At 47.3% G+C, this 24,059-nt stretch overlaps 1 protein-coding gene across 1 annotated transcript in view; it reads left to right on the forward strand.

Moving 5' to 3' along the window:
• Nucleotides 1–21,520: 21,520 nt before the first annotated feature.
• The window catches only part of Lekr1 (leucine, glutamate and lysine rich 1), a 103,338-nt gene continuing 100,799 nt past the window's right edge, over nucleotides 21,521–24,059 (forward strand). Inside the window, exon 1 of the mRNA XM_042685660.1 lies at nucleotides 21,521–21,599. The gene's annotated coding sequence lies outside the window, so the exon portion shown is untranslated. The remainder of the gene's footprint in view (nucleotides 21,600–24,059) is intronic.

Consider the following 24,059-nt stretch of genomic DNA (forward strand, 5'->3'; position numbering starts at 1 on the left):
CCAATGATTTTAAAATTAGGGATAATACTGGGCACTAACTGAAATCCTAGCTACTCAAGAGGCTGAATGCTGAGGACTGGAGTTCAAAGCTAGCTAGAGGGTCTTATCTCTAGTGAAAGAGCAAAATGCCAGAGGTGGAGGTATAGCTCACATCATAGAGTGCCAGGTTTGAACAAAAAGGCCAGGCAAGAGTACAAAGCCCTGAGTTCAAGCTCCAATACTGGCAATATACATGCATGTATACATACATATGTACATACATACATATAAAATAAAATTTAGAGATGAAAAATGTCCATATTAGAACATCTTATTGTAAATGTTAAAATTTCAAGTCTGCTTAACTTATTTAGCTTTTAACTTTTTTTAATGTTTTAAAGAACTGTAAATTTCTAAAATTGTTTTCAAATCTTAATCATTCAAGCTCCTACAAAAAAAATCTACTCTGTTATTTATACAAATATCTCTGTGTCAGCTGTTCTTTGTCAGAGGTCTTGTGAAACACAATCTTTTCTCAGCTGACATGTTTATATCACATGTTAGTATTCTGTGTGAGTGCGCATGTGCTGTCCTGGGTCTTGAACTCAGGGTGTGGGTGCTGTCCCTGGCCTTTTTGCTCAAGGCTAGCACTCTACTATGTGAGCCACAGCTTCACTTCTAGCTTTCTGTGGTTAATTGGACATAAGAGCTTCACAGACTTTCCTGCCCAAGCTGGCTTCAAACTGTGATCTTCAGATCTCAGCCTCCTACAGTAGCTGGAATTACTGGCATGAGCCATGAGCACCCAGCTGTGTTCTTTATAAACAAAAAGGCAGAGAATCAACTGTCTCAGCTCTGCTAGCACCTTGGGTTAATCTCCCCTCAGCCGCAGACTTGTGATGCCATTCACCTGGGTGGAGCAGACATAGCTGAGCTTGGGTGTGGGATCTCATAGCTATTGCTGTTAATCCATGGAAACTATTTTGGTGTAAAGTGTTATCCTTTTAAAGTCACAAAAGAATAATGCACAAAAGAATAATGGTATTTATTAAGTATGGCGGTCCTGAACCAAGCGGAGTATTTTGTGTCTCTGCAGGAACCCGGGCAGGTGTTCATCCTGAGGGAGGGGTCAGCGTGTCCCGGCTCTTGAGCACATGATCGCTAATTGGGAGGACAAATAGCAATCTTTTCTAACGCTGTTAGAAAAGTACATTCTGCTCTTTTCCTGCCTGCAGAAGTGTAATGAACAGCCAGTAGGAGGACATCAAAAGAATTCAAGAACGTCATTGCTTTTCTGTTGCCCAGATGAGCCTTCCATGTCTGTCTAGAGTACCATAGCATCCAGGCACCATATTAGTATTTTAATTCCATTTTCATAGGATGTCTTTCTTTATAAAAGCCAGCTAAACAGCTGGAATAAATATTTTATTGAGTGGTATTTGATTTTTACTGCATATTTATGGACATAACTAAATTTAATGTGCAATAAACAAATCTTAATTCACTTGCTCTACACACAAGCAAAGGAAAGGGACCAGACAGTGTCCTTCAAAAACTTTTAGTCTGAGCAGGAAGATAAAATAATATTTATCCAGACTCAGAGTTAGAAGAGACCTCAGAGGTAATAGTCTGGGTGTCATCTACTTAAATTCTGACAGTTAATGCATATATGTTATTATGACAGAGGTAATACATGTACATTATTATGAAAGAGGTAATGAATATACAAATGCAGCCCAAGCACCCAGACCAGTGAACTGTGGTGTCCTGTGCCCTACACCCAGCGGTAAGGAATCCTTCCTCCCAGGTGAGCTGCCTGCCATGGACAAATGCAAGCTTTCCAAACTGTCCCATTACCAACCAACGTGAGTCCACTAAAAGCTGGAAAAACACACTGGTGGGGCTCCTCCAACCCAGGCTGCTGCTTAGCTACCTCTGGTCTAGCCCAAGCTTGCATCTTACCAAGATGGGAGCTGGGCCCCAAGAGTCAGGCTGTTCCCAGGACTCCACCTCCCAGGCTTTGCCAGGTAACCACACCTTCCCCCAATGAGAAAACAACTAGATGACTCAGAAAGCAAACCAGTGTAGTGGGAGAGCCTTGTGTGGAAAGAATTCTCTCAAAGCATAAGAACCTCCGTGAAAGCTGATGATCAGTAGAGGTTTGGGGGTAGGGAAACAGAATCAGGCCGTGTGGATGAATGAGGACAGATATGGTTGAAGTCGATTGTTTGCGTGTATGAGCAATGAAACCTGTTGACATTGTGTTAGGAAGGGGGATAAGGGGACAGAGGAGAGTGACAGAGGGTGAGATTGATTGGAGAACATTGTAAACATGTGGAAATGTCACAGGAAATCCTCCCCATCCCCATTTAATTAATGTAAAGTGTTATTGAAGTATAATACACATACACATGCACACCCTTTGCCTGATGCGAGTCCTCCACCATTTCCCCAGGTAGACTTTTGGACTAGCATTTTACTTTAACCATAACAAAGCATCAACTGCACCTTCCACAAAAATAACATTTGATAACTTCTTAAGGAATAATTGTTTTCCTATAGCACAAAGCAGATGATACTAAGAAAAAGCTTTGGTTGTTTTGACTATTATCAGTTTCTGTCCTTGTCATTCTTCGTCTCTCCATTTTGCTGGTACTGAGGTTTGAACTCAGGGTCTCAAGCTTGCTTGACTGGCATTCTACCCCTTCAGCCATGTCTGCAGCCCAGCATTTTTATTGGTGACCTTAACATAAAGTCTCCAGGACTTCTCTGACCCTTCTGGATCTCAGCCTCCTAAGAAGCTAGGATTACACTGTTGCCTGGCCTAGTTAGTTTCTCTCAACATCACAAAATGATTATCGAGAGGAAAAGCAATGACCATTTTTTGCCATTCCCGATGCTAACTCTGCCTTTCTAAGGAAATTCTGAGAAAAATTCATTAAGCCATTCCAGAAAATTCTAGAGGAATTTTTTTTCCACTGTTCAAACAAAGAGTTTGAATTTTTCTTCATTTTGTTTTTTGGGAACATTACGTTTTGTTATGGGGGACATGCTTTCTTGTAAGCATGTATATCGAAGGCTCATCATGAAGACTTTGAGTAATACAAACCTGAACCAGAAAATGCCACCTTTCTGTCTACCCTTAACATCACTGTTATGATCAGAGAAACGTGCAGGGGTAAGGGTGGGGAGGTGGCAGGGTAGAGGACTAATGGGGAAGAGAGAGAAATAGAAACTGAGAGTTGTTTGCTGTGCTAGCCATGGTACCTGGGACCTCACACATGGTAGGCAAGTGCTCTACCACTGAATCGCATCTCCAGCCCCAAGAAATACTTGTTTATCCTGCAGAGCTCTGGCTTTATACACCTATAATTCTAGCTACTCAGCAGGCTTGAAAGCTGAGGATGGGTCTGAAGCCAACCTGGGCAGGCAAATTCTTGAGAAGTTTATCTCCATTCAACCAGCCAAAAGCCAGGATGCATAGTTCAAGTGGCAGAGCACCAACTATAAGCAAAAAAAGCCATGAAAGAGCTCAAGATTTAGTTCAAATGGCAGTACTGGTAAGGAAAAAAAAAGAGAGAGATAGATTCCGGGCTGCTATTTTTAGTATAAAGTATAATAGGTAATTTGAGCTGCATTTCAATAGAAGAGAAGGAAAAAGAAAAAGCAAAAAGCAGAGGTCATTGTATTTTGGCCTCCACTGCTGTAACTGAGGTGTATGAATCTTTGTGATTTAGTAGACATTTATTAGCTTTGTGTATGCTCTGTTAAAGTGCAGTTTAACACTGCATTTGATGTATTACTTTATCCTTATCAACCTTTCATGTTTAACCCAATTCAATTATAATGAATGAAATTACTTCCACCGTGAGAACATATTTTCCACTGACACGAACTAAAAGCGAAAGACAGATCACGTACTGTAAGATGCTTTCTTTTGCACAATTCTGATACGCATGAATTTCACTTACTACAATTTAACTAAACACCTCCAATTCTCCAATCACACGATTCAAGTTCCAGTTGTCATTGTGGATTAACTGTGAGTAATTCTATAAAGGACAAGCCCCTTGCTAGCTCTGCCGGGCACAGATTGCTATGCAAATGGCTGCCCTGTAACAGGATCTATGATCTGTACCTAAGCAATCAGGTTGCTTGGCTGACTGGACATTGTGCATCTATTGTTTAATTCACTCCCAGACAGCCAAATGTGCAGTGGCATCATACAGGCAGGGAAATCAAGACCTCTGGGACTAGCAGAGATGCACAAGTAGCAAAGAAAGGAAAAAGTGAGAATGGTGGACTTGGAGTTCAAGTCCAGTGTAACATGGGGGTTACAAAAGAAAGATGACAGCGGCCGGCCGTGTTGACCCTGTTGGGTCCGGCAGCCTCTGGCTGGGGAGCCAGGCAGCCGTCCTAGCAGCATAGCGAGAGGAGGAGGTGTGGTGAGAAGGATGACCATGTCAAGAGGAAATGACTCATTCCACATCAGAGAAACTCCTGGGGGTATTTCAGACACCTTCCTTTATTGGTGTTTGCACCAACGGCCTCATTTAGGAAAGCAAAATCACAGATGACTCGTGGTTGACACATCCAAAGGGGACTTTGTTGTTTGCTGTAGATGGAGCACATGCTTCAGTGGTTCTCACCCCGATCGCCCCTTCCTTTCTCCCGTCTCCTTCCTGGTGGCTCCCCCTCCTCCAAAATTCCCCTTTCACATTCATGTACTGGTGTTTTTCAGACCTAGATTTCACCTATGAGAGAAAACACACCATAGTTGTCTTTCTGAGCTTGATTTATTTCATTCTACAGGATCATCTCTGGTTCTGTTTTCTGAAGATCAGGTACTTTAGTTCCTTCTTAAAGCTGAATACGACTGCATTGTGTGTATATACCCCATCAATATTTCTAGTCCTGGCCTTTGAACTCAGGGCCTTACACTTGCTAGGTAAGTACTCTGGCACTTAAGCCCCGCCCCCCCATCACCCATAGTTGCACACCTAGGCAAATCCCACAGATGAGCCATTGTGAATGGCCCTGGAGAGCAGCATCTTCAAAGCACACATCCCAGGAGCATTCCAGACAATTTCCCAGCGGATTCCAGCAGACACATTGGATTCACCTCCCATTCTATTACTTACTAACTTCCTCACTGGGATAGGTTATTCACTTCTCCCTGCCTTCATTTCTTTGTGTATACAATGCAAGTGATATTGTTCTCATGGGGTAGGGTTAGCCTTGGACCCCTTGAAGTCTCATGTGGAAATTACATGGAGGGAGAAATGAGGTCAGAGGAGGTTGCATTGTTCATGGCTCCTCAAGCTGACCCTGACCCTGGCTGCCGTGAGTTCAGAACTCCAGGAAGAATAGAGACCTGTGTGAAGCCCAGCCTCCCACCCCACCCAGATACTTCCACTGCCGTTTCCCTTCTTTTTTCTGGGATTTGGAACTGGATTATTCAAACTGAGTGAGGCTGCAGTAATAAACTGCCCTGGTGTGTGAGTGGTTGATGACAAACCTTGCTTTCTCATTTGTGTGAAACCTTCGTTCATGTTCATCAGAGGTGAGCTTCAATTCTGCTCCATGATAGCTCATTTCCCCCTTTGTTATTCAAGCTGTTATCCGTATCTTTGGACTCTATAGATAACTGGAAGATGGGAGGTTGAGAAATGGAAGAAAGACTTTTCACGGGGAATTCTCATACGCTTATCTGTTACTTACAGGATTGCATATTACTATAATCCCAGTCACCAGGAAGCAAAGGAGATCACGAGAGATCAGGGCGGTCCAGGGTACATAGTCAGACCATCTGAGGGAGCTGGGGATGAAGCCCAGGGCTGGGGATGAGGTCAGGGGATGAGGTCAGGCTGGGGATGAGCCTAGTTCAATCTCCAAGGCCACACACACAAAAGAAGTGAAACTGGGAGAAAGAAGGAAGGTTGTTCTCTTTTAAAATCAAAGTGAGTGTATTTCCACAGACAGCATCTAACCTGGGCTTCTGAGGAAGAATGAATTCCCTTGTCCTGCTTGGCGCAGACTCCCGGCACCGTCAGTTATGGGCGGTCATATTAATCATTGGCCATGTTCCCAAGGACCAAATGCCCGGAGACTTTGGGGTTACTTTGGGCGCATTCCAATCCTTTGTGTCCACAAAGTATGAAGGCTGTAAGACTGCTCTAAGAGTCAGTAAGAGGAGGCTGGTGGCAATGAAGGAAGTAAGTAGAGAGAACGAATGTTTGGAATGCAGAGGAAACGATGACAGTCCCTTGTGTGCAAGGGACGAATTGTTTCACAGAAGGAAAAGAATCAGCAAAAGAATCAGCAGCCATGAGGAGCTGGGCTTTTGCAATCAGGAGCAATCAGCAAGAAATGAGGGGAAGTGATTAGCAAGATGGAAAACCTGGCCCATAGAGTTAGCTGGTCAGAATCAACACAAATGTCCTTTAGCCTGTATCAGTTCAGGAGGAAGCCCAGAGTTGGTTTGTGAACTTAAAGGCTAAGTATGTTTGTGGCCAACCAAGGCCAGGTCTGCGTGCACAACGGAGAGGAAAACTCATCACATGCCGAAGAAGAGGGAAACTCCTACACCCCACTGCCAGGTGGAGGTAGAGGCGAGCTGGCACCACACACGTTTCAAGGTCTGGAATCTGGACGTTAACCTGAGTGCCCTGCTCGCTGAGTAACCACGTTGTTGCCTTATTTGGTAGCCTGAGTTTCTGGTTGCTTCTGTGGCTGGAGCTATGAAAGAGGGGGAGCCCACATTTCTGGGTTCCCCTGACCTCCCTGACATCTCCCTGTCTCCAGGTTACAAGACCACTGATGGCATGCTGTACCTGTGGAAACAAAGTGAGCCGTGGATAGCTGTGTTTGCCTTCATTCGCCTCCATCATTTGCACTGCTCACCTGGGACTTGGGAAGTGCCTCAAAGTGTAGGCATCTCTAAACTGCTCAACCCATCATTCTCACCCCTTCTCTCTGCTGGGCCAGTATCTGTGGTCTAACTGTGTGGGGGTGATAGGGCTGCAGCGAAGTTCTTATTAAAGCCATGAGCGGTCCAGCCACTCACGGCTTGTCATGTGAATGGTAAGCATGGGTCTCACCTTGCTGCAGTGGAGGGACGCCTGCCTCTCTCAGTCATCTGTTTTGTGGAGAGAATGCCCAGCAGTTCACATATGCAGTAGTGTGGGCTGAGTCCATCTGACTTGAGAGTTTTAAGAACCATCTAGTTGGGTACTGGTGATTCGTGTCTATAACTCCTAGCTACTCAGGAGGCTGAGACATGAGGATTGAGGTTCAAAGCCAGTCCTGGCAGAAAAGTCCATGAGGTTCTTAGCTCCAACTAAGCAGCGGAAAGCTGAAAGTGGAGCTATGGCTCAAAAGTGGTGAGCACTAGCCTTGAGACAAAAAAAAAAAAAGTATAGCACCTGGGTCCTGAGTTCAAGCCCCAGTACCAACACAAAAATAAATTTCTTTTTGTTATTTCTTTTCTTTAAACCTGCTTATGCAGTGAACAGAGTAGGAAAACAAGGAGAAAACGTGCTGCTGGGAAGATTTAACAGTTGTGGCACATATTTTCTTCATTTGTTTCCTTGTTGATGTAAGGAATTGTCACGCAGCCTGTATGTGCATATGCTGGTAGCCTGCTTTAAAAGCTGGTATGTACTCTTTAATATCCTAAGTTTGATCTTGAAAACTTAAAGGTTTTGAATTGAACTGTGAACACATCAGAACAAAACTGCAGCTGGAATCCTATTCGGGGGAGGAGCTTCTTTGCTTCTACATAGAAATGGTTCAAACACAATGGTGTGCAAACTTACTTATTTTCTGGTTGACTTGTATTTGGGGCCTTGAGTTCTCTGTGGCTTCCTTGCTTGGCTTGTACTCTGGCATTTGAGGCAGAGGACTTTTCTGCCTGCACTTGCCTTGAACTGTCATCTTCAGATCTCAGCTTCCTGACTAGCTAGGATGACAGGTGTGAGCCATGGGCACCCGGCTCATTACTGTGTACTTTAAAGAAATGCTTCTTGGTGGTCAATAACATTCGGATTTGATTCTACCATTGCTGTCTCCTCCTGATAAAACTACATTTATGATGGGCATTTCTAAGATATTCTAACTTAATTGAGAAAAGAGGAAGAAAGATCACAGGATCTCTGCTAGACTTATAGAACATTTATTGTGAAATGGGAGCTATTGGGAGCTATTGGGAGCAATTGCTCCCATTTTATTTGTTAGACCAGCTGATGCTCACAGAGGCATGCGCGCGCGCGCAAGGACCATTTCTCCCCATATGGCTAACTCATTAGAGGGAGAAGACCTTGGAACAATTCTGGTGAGTGGAAAACCCAACAGATTACTCAAAACTGTAGAGATTTATTTGAAATAGACTAATTCTATAAATTTCATGTACTTTTTGTTTGATTATTTTGTCTCCTTGATTGGAAGCCACAATTTTAAGGACAGTAGAAGTTGGGCCAAAGCTGTGAAGATGATGTTGATATTCGTTTAATGCAAATTACTTTGAAAGGAGAGACTGCTAGAGCTTCAACTCAGGGCCTGGGCACTGTCCCTTAGCTTTTTGTAACTGGTACTCTACCACTTGAGCCATAGTTCCACTTCTGGCTTTTTTGGTGGTTAATTGAAAATAAGGATCTCCTACGGATCTTCCTGCCTAGTCTGGCTTTGAACTGTGATCCTTGGATCTCAGCCAGCAGAGGAGCTAGGATTACAGGCGTGAGCCACCATGCCAGGCAGGTGCTTGCCCGGTGGGAGCAGAGAGTGAGGCACCAACTGCACCTGGTAGAAGTCAATGTTTTAGATGCTTCCTGTAGCGTTGGTACTGTTGCTTCTGTACCCTTGTTTTTCTGAGATGCTCGCTTATACCCAGCCATGGTGACCACTTGGTGAGGTGCTGGCATCAGCGAGTATGGGCTTCCTATCAATCAACCCCCACCACCTAACGGCTTGAGTCTGTCACAGGATGCCTCCTGCCCTGCAGGCCCTGGGGCCCAAGGAAAAGAATCCAACAAGGAAGCACAGAGCTGACCAAACTCCTTTCCAGACAGCTGGGTCTCACCACACTCTCCACACCCCCCCTCCCCGAAAGAAAGGAGAGAGGGGAAGGGAAGGGACTGGATTATTCATACTTTCTGTCTAGACACAGATGCTAAGTCAGTGGGGAGGAGTTGAAAGACTTTAGGAATGGGAAGGTAAGTTCTACCCTGCTTCTACCTAGTAGCTAACCAATGAATGGCTTCATGAAGTGAGGTTCCTAGGGCCTGCTACCAAATCAGCATTTGATTAAAGGTAGTTCTCCTTCTGGTGTGTGTGTACACACATGTGCACACGTGTGTAGGTGCCAGGACTGAGGTTTGAACTCAAGGCTCATGTTCTCCCCTGCTTTCCTACTCAAAGCTGGCACGTTACCACTTGAGCCACACCTCCACTTCCGGCTTTTTGCTGCTTCATTGGCGACAGGAGTCTTTGGGATCGGTCTTCCCAGCCTGGCTTTGCCACCCGGGATGGATCCTCAGATCTCAGCTTCCGCAGTAGCTGGGGTTGCAAATGTGACCCAGGGCGCTGGTTTAGTTCTAATTAGAAATCTGCAGACTCCTTTCTGTTTCCATCTTTCTGTTAACTGTGGGCCTGGAGGCCATGCCCACAACTCTCCGGTCATGACAAAATCTTTAGTCCAAGGCCAGTGTCTGGCATGGCAGACACTGGTACTGAACAACAATAACACATTTGTACAACAAACTAGCCACCTTCTCTGAATTTTGGTTCAGCACCCATAAAATAAGGGATTTTGGGGGGGCAAGAGATAGGGGGAGTAGTGCTGGGATTTGAGTTCAAGGTCTGCTGTGCTAGGCAGATGTGCTATTACTTGAGCCCCTCCTCCAGTCCTGTTTGCTTTAGTTGCTTTTCTAATAGGGTCTCAGCCCTAAGCCCCAGGCCAGCCTTAATCTTCCTCTATCTAGGCCTTCTGTATGGCTAGGATTACAGAACTGTCCACTACACACAGACTCCTGGCTGAGACAGGGTTTAACTTTTTGCCCAGCTGCCCTCAAAATTGCAATCCTGTCAATTTCTGCCTCCCAGTAGCTGGGATTCTAGGTGTGAGCCTTTTAATTGTTAGGCCCAAGGAATTTGATCTTGATAATATTTAAATTTCTTCTAGGCTCCAATGATCTAATTTTGTAACTGGAGACTCAGCAAGTTTGAAACATTTGTGTGGTTTTTCTGGTTTTACAAAAAGAGAAAAGGATTTACTGCCAGCATTGCCATTTAGCTTTGGGTATTGAATCCCAATATTCAGCAAGGACAATCCATCTAGACTAGCAATGTGTTATAATTCTCCAATAATGTTAGGGTTAATTAATCTCTAGCCAAATATATTGGTTAGTTTTTTGTGTGTGTGTTGTTGGTTGTGGGCCTGAACTCAGGGCCTACATGCTGTCCCTGAGCTCTTTTGTTCAAGGCTAGCACTCTACTGCTTTGAGCTACAGTGCCACTTCCAGTTTTTGAAGGGTTAATTGGAGAAAAGTGTCTCACAAGGACGCTTCTGCTGGAGCTGGCCTCAAACCACAATCCTCAGATCTCAGCCTCCTGAGTAGCTGGGATTACAGGTGTGAACCACTAACACCTGGCAGTTGGTTAGTTTTAATAATACTGTTAGCATTTCTGCCTTGCCTTTACTTGATATTGGTACTGGGAGTTGAATTCAGGGCTTGGGAGCTGTCCATTAGGTTTTTTTACTCAATGCTTAGTGCTTTACCACTTGAGCCATATCTCTACTTCTGGTTTTTGATGATTGAAGATAAGAGTCTCATGAACTTTCTTGTTCAGGCTGGCTTCAAGCCTTGATCCTTGGATCTCAGCCTCCTGAGTAGGTATGATTACAGGTGTCAGCTACCAGTGCTTGGCTCTTTTTTTTTTTTAAGTTTTATTTTGGGTGATAAAATGCCTTTACACTTTAAATGTTTGTGATTTTTAGGGACCAAATTCACTGTTGGCAGGCATTTGCAGAACTGTGTTAGAAAGCAGGCTTTTTTTTTTCACTCACTTAGCCAAAAGAAAACCAGTCTTCAATCATGGTCATATCTTAGATAAGAAAATAGGCTTATATAGTATTACATAAAGCTAACCAATCAGCTAGCCTGTCCTGAGCACTTTGAAAGGTGCCTCATCTTATTAAGTATTTGCTACACATGACCAGAAAGCCTTTGTTCCTACACATTCCAGCAGAAGGTATGCACAGAGTAATAGGACTCAAATCTTTTTCATTAGAAAATATAAATTCCTACACAAATACTAGGGAAAAAAATCTCACAAAAACATAGTGAAAAATCCTGCTTGAGTGAATGAAGCCAGTAAGATTCAGGAGTCCTGGCTGCATGGCTCTGTCCGTAAAAACAATCTACTCTATGTCTGACTTGTTTTCCAGTCAGACAGGAACTGCATTTGAACTTTGCTCCCCAAAAGCCAAAGGTGAATTCTTTTAGAAGGAAACTCTTAAAAGTAAAGAATGATTCTTTCTTGAGAATTTCATTAGTTTTGTCTGGAATGATTAAAAAGGAATTTGATTCCCAGATAACCACAATCTTGCTTGCTATTTTTACAAAGCGCATCCATTTCTATACTTAGACTGGATCACTTGTGGCATTCCTAAGGCAAGTCTGGATTCATGCAACATTCCAACCCAGAGAACCTGTTCAAGCTTCTAACAGAATCCTGTGCTGAGTAATGATGCCTTTACCATCCTAGCCTCAAGGTGTGGAAGCTGTTTCCTGTGGTGTAGACACAGCCCAACCCCTCGGACCACAGCTAGCCTCCCTTCTGAAATACTTCCTGTTTCCTGATTGCTTGTAAAGCATCTAGAGTCAGGCAGAACACCCACTCACCCACCCACCCACCCACCCATCCATCCATCCATCCATCCATCCATCCATCCATCCCTCTATCCACCCACCCATCCACCCACCTACTCATCCATCCATCTACTCATCCATTCACTCCTCTGTCCACCCACCCACCTATCCACCCACTCATCCACCTACCTACCCATCTGGTCGTCTACCCATCTACCCATCCATAATCCATTCATTCATCCGCCCACCCCTCTATCTACCTACCCATTCCTCTATCCACCTCTCTATCCACCCACTCACCTACCCACCCATCCATCCACATATTCAGTCATCCATCCAAAGAGAAAAGTGAACCTGGGAAGTACAATTCTTGGATGTTAGAAATGATGAACTTTCTCTCATATTCATTCACTGATTCATTCAAATTGTGATCACCTATGGATGGAGTGATCCTTGTCATGCAAGTATCTATAGTCACCTCTATCCTCAAAGTGCTGTTTAGTGCATGTTAGTTCCCTTGTTTATTACCTATAAGGAAAAATAGAGAAAGGAAATGGCTGGACTCAGTCTCAACAGACGACTGTTTATTGAGGAACAGCAAAGAGCCACAACTTCCATCCCAGGGGAAGGCTGTTGCCCCTCTATGGTTCTCAATAAACAGTCCTTGTCTGTCGAGAATCGAGTCCAGCCTCTTCCTTCTTCTCTCCTCCATTTTCCTAACATTGCCTGTCTGTAGCAATAAGTCCTATTTATAAAATATCTTCTTCAGGTAATGTTCCACAGTTGCTTTCAGTCTCTTATTTTTGGTAGATATAGGGATGATGGAATATTTTAGTTGAACTCTTTAAATCTGTTTCCCTATTTTGAAACCACAGAAACTTACAAGCATGGCTTGGTGCACATACTTGTAGTCCCAAGTCCATGAGAGGGAGAAGCAGAAGGTCAGCCTGGGCTACACAGTTCTAGGCTAGCTTGGGCTCCATAGCAAAACTATCTCAAAAAAAAAAAAAAAAGAAATTGAGAGCAGCTTTCAGAAGATGCTTTATTTATTTTGTAGATCCTAATCCTCAATTAAGTTAAAGATGCCACAGGAATCCTTCCTTGAGACGTGAAATGGCGATCTTGTGGAGTGGTGGGATGAGAGAGCGAGCTAAACTGTATCAACCCAGTCTGATCCTTTTTGGGCTCATTTTTGACATTAACTCCAAGTTTGCTTTAAATATTTATAGTATGCATGCATTTGCATGTTTTAATCAGTTATGTTTAAACTCTCATTTTATGATCATCAAATCACACAAAGATCTAATTAACTCTGTCTCTGCAACTGTGAAGCAGGAGGACATGTAAGGTGTAGACAAGTGTGGCTAAGCCACCAGGGATTTCAGAACCAGTCTGTTCCCCAGGTCTGGTAGGGGCCCATGGATTGGCATGTCTCCCCTGCAGAAGTTTGGACTACCCAGGCCACTGCAGCCAGACTCGACAGTATGGACTGTCATTGTTTGTACCAAGATGGAATGTCAACAGACCACGGAGAAGGCAGATCTGGGAAATGTTTCAAACCCAAGGCCACCCCCCAAGGTGTGGCAGGACACAACATCCTGTGTCTCATCATCTGATATCAGTGGCTGGAAGGGTGACCACCATGTCCAACTGTTTCTTCTGCAAGCTGTTGTGAGTGAAGCTTCTTCCATTTGACTAAAATTCAAAAGGCAAACTGTTGCTCTAGCATCTTTTTTTTTTTTTTTTTTGCCAGTCCTAGTGCTTGAACTAACCCTTGAACTAGCCTCTTTATGCTCATGGCTAGTACTCTACCACTTGAGCCACTGTGCCACTTCCAGCACTTCCAGTGCTGAGTAGTTTATTGAGAATGCTAGCTTTGAACCGTGATTCTCTGCTCTTAGGCTCCCAAGTAGCTAGGAGTAGCACTGATCTCTTGTTATGCAGAACACTTCACATGACATTATCACACCTGCACTGATGTTTGTGCACAGAGATAGAGATAGTAATTCATCTCCTTGGAAGGTGTCAGGGCTTGGCTTCTTCACCCTTAGCTTCCATCTATCTCCCAACTCCTGCTTTGAGCAATGCTGTTAAATACAAAAGGAAAATGCATGTCAATGGGATGTTGGGAGGTCGTTGCCTGAGAACCCTGGGAGAACAAAGAAAGCATCAGGGGCCCCATGGTGCCTGTGTTCCAATTAGAAAAAACACCCCATCTTTACAGGGCTGCAAAGCACATTCTGGCCTATGAAGCTAGGGCTGGGGCTCAGTGCTACCCACATCCTCCATGAGATGTTACTATGCGGTGGGCAAGCAACTGGCACACAGATGGGCCTGGCCTGGTGGCAGAGAGCACCCATCCAAGGAGGAAAACAATATTATGTGCTTTTGCTGTATGGTTTGTTTGTTTTCAAGAGATTAAGGATTGGTACCTGCGTTCTATTTCCAGTTAAAACTGCCTAAATATCCTTTCCAGGAAGCTCTTCTCTTCTGACTTTCCTCCTTTCTCAAGGTTTCTCCCCACCCTACCCCAAGTACCAGGGGTTTGAACTCCATGCCTTGACTTTGATCGGCTTGTTTAGCTGACAATCTACCACTTGAACCACACATTCAGCCCGACTTTTTGCCACTTATTTTGGAGATGTAGTCTCAAAGGCTCTTCTGCCTGGGCTGGCTTCAAACCTCAAAGCTCTGGATCTTAGCCTCCTCCAGGTCTCAGTTGCTAGGATTACAGGTGTGACCCACCTGAGCCCAGCTGCAAAACAGGGTTTTACATTTATAGAGATGCACACCACACATTGGTGATCTGCATTCCGAGAGTAAAAACATTTAATCATTAAATAACTGGTTTTGTCTGTTCACTGCACTATACCCAACAGCAGGAGTCATGTCCACATACAGTGAGTCTCCTATGTTTCTGAATGTGTTGAGTAAACTAATCATAGAACTTCAGTCATTCAGCAACAGAAAGTTTATATTAAGGAATTCTCTTGCTTTCAAGATTCTATATATCAAGAAGGGGAAAGTAGGTCTCAGCTTCCAGCTGATGCCACCACCACAAATACTACTAAATAGTATAGCAACCCTATCTGTATAGTAATATATACAGGTATAATCAAAACATATAATTATATTGCTCACATACATCATTAGTAAAGAATTATACTGATTATTTAAGATCTCTATTACAGATCATGAAATAGTTTGAAATGTTACCAGGCTACTATAAACTAAATGTTTTATGTCAGGATATGACCTCCTCTACTGGATGCCAACACTGAAAAAACCCTGGACCAAATGGAAAACAAACAAATAAACCAGGTTGCCCAGTGACTTCTGTGATTGTATGCATAGGTTGTTGTAGATCTAGTGTACTGTTGGAATGGTAAGCATATTAGTTCATCTCCAAAGATCTCAGTACACCTGTGGTAAGGACAGCCCCATCGCCAACCCCTCCCGGAGAGGCAGGCATGGAGTATGCCTAATCTCCAGCACAGCAGGGTCACGCACGACCAGTGGAAGGCTGGTTATATCCTCACCCCCTTTAGTTCAAACTCTCACCATTGGAAGGTATCACCTATATATTAACACAGTCATGCTTTCCTTGGATCAAAATAGGAATTTGAAGCAAGGTGCTGGTGGCTCACACCTCTAATTCTAGCTACTTAAGAAGCTGAGATCTGAGGATCACTGTTAGAAGCCAGCCCCAGCAGACAAATCTGTTGACCCTCTTAGTTCCAATCACCCAGCAAAAAGTTGGAAGTGTGGATGTGCAAAAGAAAGCTAGCCTTGAATAGAAAAAGCTAGTGGGCAGTGCCCAGACCTCTGTGTGTGCGTGTGTGTGCGCGCGCGCGCGCGTGCGCGCATGCATGTGTACACACACTCGTGCACATACACGAGTATGGTGCAGCTTTGCTAGGCAAGAGGCTTCACTTTTACTGAATTCACATCCTAGGAGCATTACAACTAGTTAAAAAGAAGTCTTGTAAAATGCAGAGCAGAGATTTTCTGCACCTGGTGACTAATCCTAATTGTTTCATGACGACATACCCACCAATGAATCACATGCATGCTTAGAAAATACAATACCAAATCTTAGATATATGATTTTCTCATGTTGCAGAGGTTATCCATGAGCCTAAACACAGCTTTTAAAAGCTTTTGCTTGCGTAGTTTATATGTTTGCATCTTTTTTTTTGTCTCATTAGAAATTTCCACCCTGTAAGGGAAACAAAGGAGGAGGCAACAATGCTTGATAAGAAATGTACTCATTACCTTGCTCATGTAATTGTAACCCCTCTGTATGGTATTTTCACAATTTAAAAAGAAATTTCCACCCTGTAGTTGTTGAGTTGGTACAAGATGTTCAAGATGGTGAAGAGATGAATGTAATGTTTTCCTCCTGTCAAAGGCTGCAGGTTTTTACAAGTTCATTTGTCCTTTTGAAGCAGTCTTACTGTATCCTGACTCTACTGAATTCACATGTATTCCTCTTGCCAAAGCGCCTCCAGACTTGTGTGTATAAATTAGATTTCACGCGCGCGTGCATATGCAATCCGTGTGCACAGATTGTTAAACACCACCGCTAAAGGCCCATTTAATGACCTTTGAGTTCCACGGCGCAGTGGTTTTCAGAGTTACCTACTGGGCACAGAACCAGGACTGGCTGATTCACAAGGCTGATATTCCGAGTGCGTCTCCAAAACCGATTAGCTAATAGAATTCAGCCTGCTGCTGCTAACCATGCAAGTTGGATTTTGCACTGTTTTCTTCCTGGGGTCCCCAGCCCCCATCTGTCCCCAGTGGCCACCGCCCGGAAAGGGCGCATCCACCCCGATCCTCGGGAGCAAAGGGCGGCCAAGGCCACCCGGGCTGAGCGTGCTGAGTGGTGGGGCGGGGGGGGGGGGGGGGGGGAGGGGGGGAGGGGAGAGAAAGGGGGAGGTGGGTAGAGTGCGCTCGGCCAAGTGTGCACAGGGGGTCGGGGCCGCCCGGAACGAGCGTGCACCGGTGCACGGGGTGGTGTTGAGAGGCCCGGAGCGAGTGTGCACGAGTGCACAGGGGTGGAGGTGAAGGACGCCCGGGCCGAGCGTGCACGGGGTGGTGTTGAGAAAGCCCGTGGCGAGCGTGCACGGGTGCACGGGGGGTGATGTTGAGGGAGCCGAGAGCGAGTGTGTACGTGTGCACGGGGTGGTGTTGAGGGCGCCCGGGCCGAGGTGCACCCGGCGGGCCGCGGCTGCGTGACACGAGGCCCTTCCAGCCGGCGCCCGCCGCGGTTATTCAAGCTGATCTCATCGCGGCTCGGCACGACACGCGCTTCCCCTCGCCTCGCCTGCACGCGCCGTGGCGTGCGAAGCACCCGCCGCTGCCCCGGCCCCTCCACCAGACGGCGGCCCACACCGGGCCCGCACGAGTCCGGTCGGCAGAAAGCGTCCGCGCGGCCGCGCCTCCCGGGCTCCCCGGCCTCCGGGCTCCGCGCCGGACGACCGGCCCCGGAGGGAGAGTAGGGGGCGAGGCCGGCTCCTCCCTTTCCACCCACTGGCTTCCCCTCCTCCCGCGAGCCGCAGGCCCATCATCAGCGAGGCAAACTTTCCCGGCTTTAGTCGAGGGCATCACCCTTCGCCTAAAGTCGGAGTCAGAGCCGGGGCCGGGCGGATTCCAGGATTCCTCGCCGGATTAGGCAGCGACGGCGGCACGCGAGGGCCGCTCGAGGCGGGCGGGGAACAGCGAGGCGCAGGGAAACAGGCGGGGGGCGGGGCCTGGGCGGGTGGGGGCGGGGCCTGGATTGACAGGAGGTGGGGCCAAGCGCACCAAAGCAGGCGGCAGGGGCGGGGCCGGCGCTCAGTGGGCGGGGAGGGGCGGGGCGGGACGGCCGGGGCTTGCGTGACCGGGGAGCCGGCGGCCGCACGCATTTCGTGCAGGAGGCAGCCGTCGCCCCGCGGGAGGCGCAGGTGCTGCAGGGCGGCGCCCGGCTCCGCTCCACAGCCCGGCGGGGCGGGAGGGCGGGCGGTCACGCTACCTGAACCGCGGCTTGGGGACCCCAGTTGACTGCGCTGGGCGCAGAGTCCGAGGACAGCCGCGGTCCCCGCGCGCTCTCGCTGCTGTCCGGGCGGCCACTGGCCGCGACTCCGCTGGGGTGACCGGGCCCGGGGGTGTGGGGAGGGGGGTGGTCCCGGGACGGGGAGAAGATGGCCCGACGGATTACGAGATCCACCAGTCAGTCCCGGAACCAGACCCTTTTCGAGACTGCAGGAAGTGTTCTTCCACTTGGTTATTTACTTTCACTGAATGCTTGCAGCGTTGCAAACAAATCCAGCTGGGAAGATAAAACAGAAACGACCAGACGACATAGCATAAAAGCTTGGGGACCTCTGCATTCCTTTGTACTCTATTCACTTAGGCTTTTCTCTTATTACCGTGGGTCTGTGATGGTTAACGACACAGTTTTTGTTTTACAAGTAACGTATAGAAGGCAATTCTCCAGGGTTAGGATTCTTGCCAAAGATTTGAGGATTAAGGTCCTCCTGGCACTTGAGGGAAAGGGGAAGAGGCATGCTTCACATCTCACATGTTCCCCTGGCTGCCTGGCACAATTCTCACTAAGTGACTGCAGGCGATGCTTACTTATTTGGTGGGCTCAGCACGAGTCTTTCCTCTAAGGTCAGGACTGCTCTTCAGGACTCTGCTTCTGCCTCTCCTCCGTGCGGCCTTGTCTCTCCGGTCCCCACAGTTGGTGAAGAGACTGGAGGTGACTCATGGCCTGCCTGTTTTGGTCAAAGGATTGGCACGCAGCTAGAGGTGAGCCAAAGACAGTCATTTCCTGGAATTCCTCTGATCCTGGGCCCCCACTCTCCCTTCATGTGTAGTGACCGAAAAGGGAATGGAACAACGGTCATTAGGTGTACATTCCAAAAGCAGAGCCTCTCCCTGCCTTTCTAGGGCTCCAGAATTGGTAGTAGTTCTCAATGAAGTCTGTGGCCCTTTTCCTGTTATTTAGCAGCTCTGCCGATTCTGTTAGGTATGCTTGTATTCTGATGAATATAAGTAGAAATAACAAATAAAACACACATTTAGACTGCTAGTCTTAAGTATTTGTAATACTATATTTTTCAACAGCATGTTTTTATCTTGGGTTATGTATGCTATTATCACACACTGAAAAAATTAAATATATTACATCAACTAACACAAATTATGCAGGTTTTCAATTATCCTGAAGCTGCTGTGTGTGTCTGTGTACTGGGGTTTGAACTCAGAGCTTGGGTGTTGTCTGTTAGCTTTTTCACTCAAGACTGCCACCACTTGAAGCACACCTCTCCTTTCAGCTTCTTGCTGCTTAAGAGTCTTGTGGGCTTTCCTGCCCAAGCTGGCTTCAAACTATGATCCTCAGGTCTCAGCCCCCTGAATAGGATTACAAGAGTGAGCCACTAGTGCCCAGCTACAAATAGTATTTTGTGGTCGAACTAATCTCCACAGCATATTTATTTTGGGGTTCAGATACACCTAGCAGCTTAATAAAACATTAAACATTGATAGAAGCTTAAAAAAAGAGTCAAAGGATTCAAAAAGCTCCAAGGGGGAAAACAATGTGTATCTTGATGGGAACAAAATGTGCTGGAATGAGTCAGACAAAGCAAGTAGCACATTGTAGCTGAACTTGTTGGAACACTGGAAGCTGTGCAGGAAGAAAGGAAATTGAAAGCAAAGTTTTCAGAAGTCATTGCTTTGGGGGCATATACATATGTTTTTAATCCACAAGAGGATGGTGCCCCCGGGGGAGTGGCTGACTGGCAGAGTCAGCCCACTGTATGTGAGGCCTGGGCACTTCACACAGGCTCTCATGGAGGCCACCAGCACACTATGCTCCCATATTGTCCTCACATTTGGGGATATGGCTCACATATTGGGCCATTCATGCACTTGGCGCCCATCATTTGATTGAATGAAAATAGCTAGTAGGATCTATGTTTTTAAGAGTTCTTAAATGACACTTTGTGTATGAAGTGTCATGCAAATATAAAGAGCATCATAAAGCTCAGCTTTTAAGAATTCTGCACTTGGTGTTATATGGAACTCAGAAACAGCAATGGAGGCTGGGAAGGTGGCTCAGTGGTAGAACGCTTGCCTTGCATGACAGAGGCCCTGGGTTCGATTCCTCAGCACCATATAAGAAAAAAGAAAAAAGCCGGAAGTGGTGCTGTGGCTCAAGTGGTAGAACGCTAGCCTTGAGCTGAAGAGCTGAGGGACAGCGCCCAGCCCCAGAGTTCAGGCCCCACGACCGGACCCCCCCCCCCAAAAAAAGAAACAGCAATGGATGCTGTGGTTTCCAACCTTGGGGGCCTGTTTGTAACTATTTTGTTCAAATGATTGAGAGGACAGACTTGTACTGGGTGGTTGTGTTGAGTTCATAGGAAGAAAATAAGGTTGGGGCTAACTATCGTTTGTAGAGCCCCTGGGTGTACTGTAAAATTAGTAATCTTGAGCAGAACATGGTGGCACATACCTGCAATTCCAGCCACTCAAGGAGGCAGGGGCAGGGGCAGGGGCATTCTAAGGCCAGCCAGGGCAAAGTTACTGAGACCTTTTCTCAAAACCAAAAATAATGAGAAAAATGGGTGATAGTAACTCCATTGTTAAAGAGTGTCCCAAACATCTTGTAAGTTTCTTATTATAACATGCTTTCTGTGTTTGATTTAATCTCATATCGTTTATTTCTTATGACCAGGAGGCACACGCCTGTATCGTGTGCCCTATACATATATGTGTATGTACACACCCATGCCTATACACCCACAGCACCCCATCTAGTCTAGGTGTGTAATGGGCGACAACATCATCTCGGCTTGCTCGAGCTCACGATGGTGCTTGAAGAACAAGACTCCCCCGGTCCTTAAGCAAAGCATGACTGTACCGGCAAAGTGAGCCTTGGAACACAGTGATCTGGCTTCGGCTATGCGCTTGATGGATTTGGACGCGCTGTGTGTGCTTTATCTAAACACTGTTACAAAACGAGAACAGGGCTACATTCACGGTTCCACAAAGGAGCACGAGGAGGATGCAAAGTTCCTAGCGCTTCTCCTAAGCACGCCTGTGTCACCTCTTGGGTGATGGTGGTCCGTCTTTTCATCTTTTCTCCAGTCCTTTCCTTCTTGCCAGTCTGTCCCACGTGACATTTCCTCAAGCAGGGACAGGTGCGGACTGCATGGGTAACCTGGTCTCCCCGCAGACCTTCTCCCCGCTCCCCGACCTGGCTGCCAGTGGCCCCTCGTCCTTCCCGCGGGGAACGGAGGGGTGTTTCCCGAGAAGAAGCAGTTTTACCCCCCTCTCCCCCGGACCCAGGACAGCATTCTAGGCTGGGCCGAAGACGGCGGGCCTGCGACCCCCTGGATCTCAGCTCCCAGTGGCCGTGCGGAAGGCGCGGGGGGGCCGCGGCAGCCCCGACGCGGGCTCCCCCACCCGCAACCCCGCCGCCCTCGCAGGGACATCGAGGGCCGTGCTTTCCCCGGCGGGCGCCCGCCGCCGCCCCGTCACGGTGCTCCACACAGACGTCACGCACACCTCGGCGGCCGCGAACTCCGCTGCCGTCTTCCCGCTTCCGGCCGGCACGCAGGGCCCGCAGACGCGGGGGCGCCCCGCTTCCGCGTCAGGGAGCGGCGTGGGTCGTGACGCCATCGCGCTCTGACGCCAGACCCACGTGCGGCGCCGTCGCCCGGGAGACGCGCCCGGCCGTTTCGCGCCTGCGGACGGGAGGTGGAGGTGAGAGGCCCGGGCTCCCTCAGCCGGCGTCCCCGGCTCCCCCGGGCGGCGGTTCCGGGGCGGGGCGCCCGGGCCTGACCGCGGCCCCGGGCCTCCGACCCCAAGCCTCCCTCGGCCCCCGACCCCGTACCCCCCCTGGCTCCTCAGCCTCCCAGCCCCGCTCCCCTCGGTCCCCGGCCCCGCGCCCCCTAGTCCCCTCGGCCTCTGACCCCGCGCTCCCAGCCTCCTCGGCCTCTGACCTCGCACCCCCCTCGGCCTGCGCCCTCTAGGCCCCCGACCCCGCGCCCCCCATCCCCTCGCCCGGCCTCCTTTCTCATTCCTGCCGTGGCTGGTCCCCGCAGCACGCATTGGGAAGGGGCCGACTTCAGTTTCCCCGCAGTTGGTTTCTGGAAGACCCTGCTACGTCTGGAACACCCCCTCGCCGCGGGGAATAGCCCTGGGGGTGTGCCTGACGCTGACCCCGGTGTAGGGACCGGAAGTAAACCATCGAGCCCCCCCCCCCCCCGCTGCGGGGTCACCGGGTCACCCTTCCCCTCCTACTCGCAGGCGTCTCCACGTGCAGACTGGGGCGAACTGGAGGGACTGGGATCAGATAGAAAGCAGCAGTAAATCAGGATAACAAGGTTGCCCCTTGCACAAGGGAAAGCTCAGCTTCCTGACAAGTTTCTGAATACTTCCTCCATTCCTTCCATGTGCATGTGAGTCTGCATAAAGACTCGAATGCTTTTTTCCTTTTTTTTTTTTTTTTTTAAGACCTGAAAGCTATTTCTTAGAAAGTGAACACCAAGAAAGACTGGCTCCCTCTGTAATGTAGCTACAGTACTTTGGAACCAGAGATTTGAGGATCAAGGTTCGAAGCCAGCCCAGGCAAGAAAGACCACGAGAGTCTTAGCTACAGCTAACCAGCAAAAGCCAGAAGTGGAGTTGTGTATCTGAAGTGGTAGAGCACTGACCCAGAGTTCAAGCCCCACTACCACAGCAGATGAGCCTGTCTCCTTTGGAAGGTAGTTCAGGTACCTAACCATCTTTATGCATTCCCCAGGAGCAAGACAGCTAGTTTAGGTGCCTATCCTAAGTGAATTGAAGATGAACTGTGAAAGCATGAGCAGCAAGCTGTGTTAAGGTCTCTTACTTGACAAGGTATCAGTTTTCTTGAAGCATACATGAATGGCTGCATACTTGTCTCTGCCTCTGAAGAATGGGATTTGTTTGTGATTTTCTTAGCACATTGGCTGGATGTTCATAGAAGTCCAGCTAAATGCTTACTCCATAATAAAATCATGTCTGTTTTTTGGGGAGTTTTCTGGCTTGGCAGGATATTTTAAGTTTTTCCTAAGTAAGAAGAAACGGCCAAGTCAGCACCTGTGAGTCATGCCTGTAATCCTAGCTACTTAGAAGGCTGAGATCCAGGGGATTGTGGTTCCAAACCAGCCCTGAACAAAGTCAGTGAGACTACCATCTCCCAATATAACCAGCCTAAAGCAATTCTGGAGGCATGCCTAAGGTAGAGTGCCAGTCTTGGGAGCATCAGGCCCTGAATTCAGATCCCAGTGCCCCCCTAAATTGAACAAGATTCACAATGAAGGTGCTAAATAAATACCTTCATTGTGAATCTGGTCCAATCAATGAAGGCTGATTGATGCCTGTGTTTATATTGCCACTCAGATGCATGCTCTTTAAGTAGTTTATGGGCAGATAAAAGGAGATTTCGTTGGTAATTTTAGAAAAGTGCTAAATTTAGAAAATTTAGCTGGTAATTTTAGAAAAAAAACTCATGAAGTTGAAACTGTTACCAGTTATCTTTTGGAAGGTGAGCCCTCTAAAATGGCATAAATAAGAAGAACCAGTCTCTGGTCTCTTGTCACGTGACTGTGAGTCTGCCAAACATCCTATAAGGTACTTGGTCATTTGGGCCTACGTTGACATAGTTAATTAACTTTAACCCCATGGTTGACCTCAGTTAAGTTTACCATACACACTTTGTTTTGTGGTTTGTTTTTGTTTTAAATCCTTGAAATGAGAAGTTTTTGTGCTAACACAGGATGAGGAGTCCTGATTTGAACAATTTGAAAAGTCGTGCCGCTGTTACTTGTGTCTGTATGTGTCAAAATCCTGCTCTGACCAACTTCAGGAGCCTCCATTGACCCCTCACCCCAACCTCCTCCACTGACCCTTCACCCCCACCTGAAAGACTTCCCCTCCTGAGTCTTGAGCCTGCTCATTGGCTGTAACTCAAACTCAGGGCGGTCAGGCCTCTTTCCCACTGTGAAGTTGCATGCCCATGGTCTATGCATTTGCTGCTCCCCTGCTTCTTAAGTACCCCTCACGGAGTTAGGACACAACTCTTTCTCCATATTTGAGAGGGACTTTATTATTTTTTTAAAATAGTACTGGGTTTGAACTCCAGGCCTCCTGATTGCTAGGCAGGCCTTCTGTCACTTGAGCCACACACACAGCCTG

Source organism: Dipodomys spectabilis, unplaced genomic scaffold (genome assembly GCF_019054845.1).
Source record: "Dipodomys spectabilis isolate Male_0828 unplaced genomic scaffold, ASM1905484v1 ptg000095l, whole genome shotgun sequence".
Classification (NCBI taxonomy): Eukaryota; Metazoa; Chordata; class Mammalia; order Rodentia; family Heteromyidae; genus Dipodomys; species Dipodomys spectabilis.